This window comes from Heterodontus francisci, chromosome 8 (genome assembly GCF_036365525.1).
Source record: "Heterodontus francisci isolate sHetFra1 chromosome 8, sHetFra1.hap1, whole genome shotgun sequence".
Lineage (NCBI taxonomy): Eukaryota > Metazoa > Chordata > Chondrichthyes > Heterodontiformes > Heterodontidae > Heterodontus > Heterodontus francisci.
The window spans coordinates 54,947,833-54,954,415 of record NC_090378.1 but is presented as its reverse complement, the minus strand read 5'-3'; positions in this window follow the sequence as shown (position 1 = coordinate 54,954,415).

Here is a 6,583-nt window from a genome sequence, read left to right as displayed (position 1 = left end):
TTTATTCATATATAAGGAGCAAGAGGGTAACTAGAGAAATGATTGGCCCACTCAAGGACAAAGGAGGAAAGTTATGCGTGGAGTCAGAGAAAATGGGTGAGATTCTAAACGAGTACTTTGCATCGGTATTCACCGAGGAGAGGGACATGACGGATGTTGAGGTTAGGGACAGATGTTTGATTACTCTAGGTCAAGTCGGCAGAAGGAGGGAGGAAGTGTTGGGTATTCTAAAAGGCATTAAGGTGGACAAGTCCCCAGGTCCGGATGGGAACTATCCCAGGTTACTGAGGGAAGCGAGAGAGGAAATAGCTGGGGCCTTAACAGATATCTTTGCAGCATCCTTAAACACGGGTGAGGTCCCGGAGGACTGGAGAATTGCTAATGTTGTTCCCTTGTTTAAGAAGGGTAGCAGGGAAAATCCAGGTAATTATAGACCGGTGAGCCTGACGTCAGTGGTAGGGAAGCTGCTGGAGAAGATACTGAGGGATAGGATCTATTCCCATTTGGAAGAAAATGGGCTTATCAGTGATAGGCAACATGGTTTTGTGCAGGGAAGGTCATGTCTTACCAACTTAATAGAATTCTTTGAGGAAGTGACAAAGTTGATTGATGAGGGAAGGGCTGTAGATGTCATATACATGGACTTCAGTAAGGCGTTTGATAAGGTTCCCCATGGTAGACTGATGGAGAAAGTGAAGTCGCATGGGGTCCAGGGTGTACTAGCTAGATGGATAAAGAACTGGCTGGGCAACAGGAGACAGAGAGTAGCAGTGGAAGGGAGTTTCTCAAAATGGAGACGTGTGACCAGTGGTGTCCCACAGGGATCCGTGCTGGGACCACTGTTGTTTGTGATATACATAAATGATTTGGAGGAAAGTATAGGTGGTCTGATTAGCAAGTTTGCAGACGACACTAAGATTGATGGAGTAGCAGATAGTGAAGGGGACTGTCAGAGAATACAGCAGAATATAAATAGATTGGAGAGTTGGGCAGAGAAATGGCAGATGGAGTTCAATCAGTGCAAATGCGAGGTGATGCATTTTGGAAGATCCAATTCAAGAGTGAACTATACAGTAAATGGAAAAGTCCTGGGGAAAATTGATGGACAGAGAGATTTGGGTGTTCAGGTCCATTGTTCCTGAAGGTGGCAACGCAGGTCAATAGAGTGGTCAAGAAGGCATACGGCATGCTTTCCTTCATCGGACGGGGTATTGAGTACAAGGGTTGGCAGGTCATGTTACAGTTGTATAAGACTTTGGTTCGGCCACATTTGGAATACTGCGTGCAGTTCTGGTCGCCACATTACAAAAAGGATGTAGATGCTTTGGAGAGGGTGCAGAGGAGGTTCACCAGGATGTTGCCTGGTATGGAGGGCTCTAGCTATGAAGACAGGTTGAGCAGATTAGGATTATTTTCATTACAAAGACGGAGGTTGAGGGGGGACCTGATTGAGGTGTACAAAATCATGAGAGGTATAGACAGGGTGGATAGCAAGAAGCTTTTTCCCAGAGTGGGGGATTCAATTACTAGGGGTCACGAGTTCAAAGTGAGAGGGGAAAAGTTTAGGGGGGATATGCGTGGAAAGTTCTTTACGCAGAGGGTGGTGGGTGCCCGGAACGCGTTGCCAGCGGAGGTGGTAGACGCGGGCACCTTAGCGTCTTTTAAGATGTATCTAGACAGATACATGAATGGGCAGGAAGCAAAGAGATACAGACCCTTAGAAAATAGGCGACATGTTTAGATAGAGGATCTGGATCGGCGCAGGCTTGGAGGGCCGAAGGGCCTGTTCCTGTGCTGTAATTTTCTTTGTTCTTTGTTCTTATACAGTTTGAAACTCCCTTTTAAAGAGAGAATAATTCGAAGGGGAGCTCTCCCTGGTGTCGTGACCAATGTTTACTCATCTGCCAGAAACTGGTAGGTGATCAAGTCATTTGATCATGTGTGCTAGTTCATGTACAAGCAGAGTATTTTGGGGAATCAGTCTTTGGAGACATCAGGAAAATGGCCAGGGCCATGTGAAGTTCAATTCTACGCTGATATTTATGAACAAATGCCGACAAGTGGGAAAAGCACAGAAACAATAGTGGCTGTTATGCATGTTTTTCTCTCAATAGTGTCATTTGTAGCGACTGACTGGCTAATCTCATGCGATACAGAGAAGTGATCAAACATGTGACGTTCATGATCTGTATCACTCCTCACGAACTGAGCCACCAAGCAAGCCTCACCAAATGTGTATTATGCTTGTACATTTTGTATGCTGCCAGCAGAAGTCATAACTTCTGAACATATATCCAGATCTAACAAGTATCCTACATTGAGCGATGCCTCACATGTGAGATCATAATCTGCTGTTTCAGGATCACTGTTAGAATAAATCCTGGCTTTGCAATTTTCTTACTGAAGAGTGGAAGATTGCAAAGATCACATGCAATCATGAAATCAATGGCAACTTTATGTTAACCAACAGGCCGGACAGTTGGAATAGAAAGACTTACAATACTGCACCAGATGTAGGCTTTTCTAGAAAAGGATAAAGAGTGAAGAAAAAAGACAGAGAGGAAAGAAAAACAAGGTGTGATATCAATTGAAAGCATTTCTCATGGACTGCTGACATTGTTGTGAAGTTGGAGAGGGCAGGGTTGCCTGTACTGAAAGGCATGATCATAGCTGATTCAAAAATGTAACATCTTTCAACGTTGAAAGTTCTGAATATCTCCCTGGAAGAGTTCAGCAATTTGGCAAGACTCGAACTTTGGTGTCCAATGTGATTTTATGAGGCCTGCTCAATCGCACTTGGTTGGACAGAAAAAAAGCAAAATATTGCAAATGCGGAAAGTTTGAAACATAAACAGAAAATGCTGGAAGAACTCAGCAGGTCAATCAGCAACTGTTGAGAAATCACAATATAGTTGATGTTTGAGCCTTAAATGTTTCTTTAGAAGGTAGTCTTTGGCAGAAAGGTTTTATACCTGAAATGTCAAATGTCTTGACCTGCTGAATGAGTCCACTGTTTTCTGTTTTTCCCATATTTATATTTGGAAAAAGGAAGCCAGTGATTGGAGGAATGGTGGGGAGAGCATCGAGGGGGAGAGAGAGAGAGAGAGAGAGAGAGAGAGTGAGAGAGCGTTGGGGACAGAGAGGGAGAGTGTCAGGGTGGGAGAAAGTCAGGGCCGAAGAGAGTCGAGGTGGGGGCAGAGTGCCGGGTAGGAGTAGACCCAAGGTGGGGGGGGGGGGGCGGTGTTGAGAGCCAAGGGGTGTCAGAGAGTTGGGGGGGGCAGAGAGTCACGGCGGCGGGTAGAGGTAGAGAGTTGGGGCAGAGAGCGTTAATTGTATATTAATTGTGTGTAATGGTATGCAGGTGCTGGGCATTAATTAGGGTTTCACTTGAGCACCCATAAGGAGACACTTATTTCAAACTGTTGTGTGGTTGAGTTAGGAGGTGTATGCTTGTAATGTTTCACTCTGTAAATAAATGTTAGACTGAATAAAGATTGGTTTCAGTACTATCCTTCACTAACTGGCTTTCCAGAATAGAACATGCCAGCAAAGAATGGTTGCCTAAAGATGAAGATTGGAAGCTAAAAAAAAATTCAGAAGACTACAATCCTGGTAATCATTGAGAAATGACAGAAAACCAGAGTAAATTGTAGGGTCCTTGGAGTCTGAATCATTTGACCAGTGGAAGAATGAAGTGGAAATCTGGACACGGGTTACGTTCCTACCAAAGAGGAAACAAGGTATGGTCTTGGCATTGTCACTTCCTACCAGCAGCGGCGAATGCTGAGATATTCACTGATATTGAGCGCCACAAGAGCAGCGCAACCTCCGATGTGCACATTTGCGGCGGAAAGCAGAAGTTGTGGGGTCCCTCAATGGGCTCCAAAGTAGCACACAATGGTCTCGCCAAGCCTTTCTGTAAAGCAGCAGGGACCTGTAATTCAATGATTTAGGCTGATTGCCCACAAGTGACGCTGATTTTCACACCTTTTTTTTTAATAAGCTGATATTAGCAGGCACAGAGCCTCCTCAGGAGATAAATTAAGCAGCCCCTTAACCTGAAGCACCTCTCCACGAACGCATTTAAATATGCAGAATGATTCTGTGAACATTTTGTAAAGATAGATAAATCAGTGCTGTACTTACCCATCTACTTGTTAATTTAAGACCAACCATTTTCCAATTTGAATTGGAAATAAAATCAGAACATGAAAGGGAGGAGACAGCACCTGAAGTTTTGCTAATAAGCTGCAAAGAGACATGAAAGATTTTTCTATCAATTAAGCCTGACCAAGAGGTCACAGCAGCATTGGGGAGACACAGTGAGGGATTGTTATGACCGGGTGAGGAAGGGGTCTCAAGCTCCCCTCTGGCCCCGTTCCTGGTTTGGCCATAACAGGGTTTAACTTTTAAAACACATTGTTTTTAGCTTCACCTTAGTGAGTCCTTGCTCACTGCTCTCTAATTGTAATTGTAAATGAACCAATCAGACAGGCTTTCTTAGGTTTAAACAAGAAAGGTGTAAGTTGATTAGCCTTAACACTCTAACTCATTTCAAGTTAGTAGAAATACGCGACGCAACCACATTAGCGTGCATACGTGATAAACACACATACAAATAGATACAGAGGAGGAGAAATAATTAAGGGGGGGGTGTTTAGAGTAGTAAATGGAATTCAGTTACTGTCTTTGGTTTGGATGTAAAGATCTTTATTGGAGTTAAGTCTTGCAGTTCTCATTCGGGCCCAGTGCACACTTTCAAACTTGTTTCATTGGTACCAGAAGGCTGCAGGGGTCTTCTGTCTTGAGGCTTAAGTTGCTTCCGTGGGTCTCTGGAAGTTTGTTAGAGAGAGAGAAACAGGGAGAGAGCAGTGCTTTCTTCTTGAAGTTCAATTGCAGTCTGCCCCAAACCTTTCTGTGAGGCACAATGTCACAGTTCCCAGGTTGGCTGGCAGATTAGTAATGTGACCAGCTCTTTGTTTGAAACAGCATCACCTGCGAGGGTTTTTGATTCTTCAAGCTTACTAGACACACTCGGTGGGGGGGTGGGGGGGCTGTGGAGTGCTGGCTCTTCAACAGACAATGACTCTCAATGTCTTTTGATCATCACTATTGACAAACCCATCTGGCTAATTGAATTAGGGAGCACTCCCATTGTCTCTCAATGCAACTGTCTTTCAGAATGCAAATGTGCAGCCATGTATTCAGCCATTCAGCTCTGTGGTCTTTTTAAACAAAGTCATGTTCAATGTCCAGTAAAAATTCAAATAGTGTTCCATATGACAAAACTGATGTGTTTCCATTTGCAGGTGTGCTTTCGTCACAGGGATAATAAGGCACTCCTCCACAGAGAGGCTGTAAAATGGCAAACCAAACTGACCACTATTATAATAATATAAAAGCAAAATACTGTAAATGCTGGAAATTGGAAATAAAAACAAAAAATGCTGCAAATACTCAGCAGGTCTGGCAGCATCTGTGGAGAGAGAAGCAGAGTTAACGTTTCAGGTCAGTGGCCTTTCATCAGAATTGGCAAAGGTTAGAAATGTAATAGATTATAAGCAAATAAAGCGGGGCTGGGGCAAAAGATAACAAAGTGGAAGGCATTGATAGGACAGAGGGTCACAGAGAATAACTGACAAGAAGGTCACAGAGCAAAGGCAAAGGGTGTGATGAAAGACAAAGCGTTAGTGCAGAGAGGGTATTAAATGAGAATAATGAACAGCCCTGGCCAAAAGCAGAAACATGAAAAAAACAGTGGGCAGGCACATGGTAAAAAAATGAATGATGAAACAAACTAAAATAAAATAGAAAGAAAAAAGGAAAAATAAAAAAAGGGGGGGCCAGTCCTGCTGTGAAATTATTGAACTCAATGTTCAGTCTGATAGGCTGTAGTGTGCCTAATCTGTAAATGAGTTGATGTTCCTCCAGCTTGCGTTGATGTTCACTGGAACACTGCAGCAAGCCCAGGACACAGATGTGGGCATGAGAGCAGGGAGGTGTGTTGAAATGGAAAGTGAAAGGAAGCTCAGGGTCATACTTTCAGACTGAGTGAAGGTGTTCCGCAAAGTGTTCACCCAATCTGAATTTGGTCACCCCAATGTACAGGAGACCACATTGTGAGCATTGAATACAGTATACTAAATTGAAAGAAGTACAAGTAAATCGCTGCTTCACCCTGCCTTCTGTAAGGACTCCATTCCATTCTCCCAGTTTCTCCGTCTCCGACGCATCTGCTCTGATGATGCAATCTTCCACGACAGCGCTTCTGATATGTCTTCCTTTTTCCTCAACCGAGGATCCCCCCCCACTGTGGTTGACAGGATCCTCGACCATGTCCGGCCCATTTCCCGCATCTCTACCCTCACCCCTTCGCCTCTCTCCCAGAACTGCGACAGGGTTCCCCTTGTCCTCACTTTCCACCCCACCAGCCTCCACATCCAAAGGATCATCCTCCGCCATTTCTGCCACGTCCAGCGTGATGCCACTACCAAACGCATCTTCCCCTCCCCTGCCCTGTCAGCATTCCAAAGGGATCATTCCCTCCGTGACACCCTGCTCCACTCCTCCATTACCCCCGACA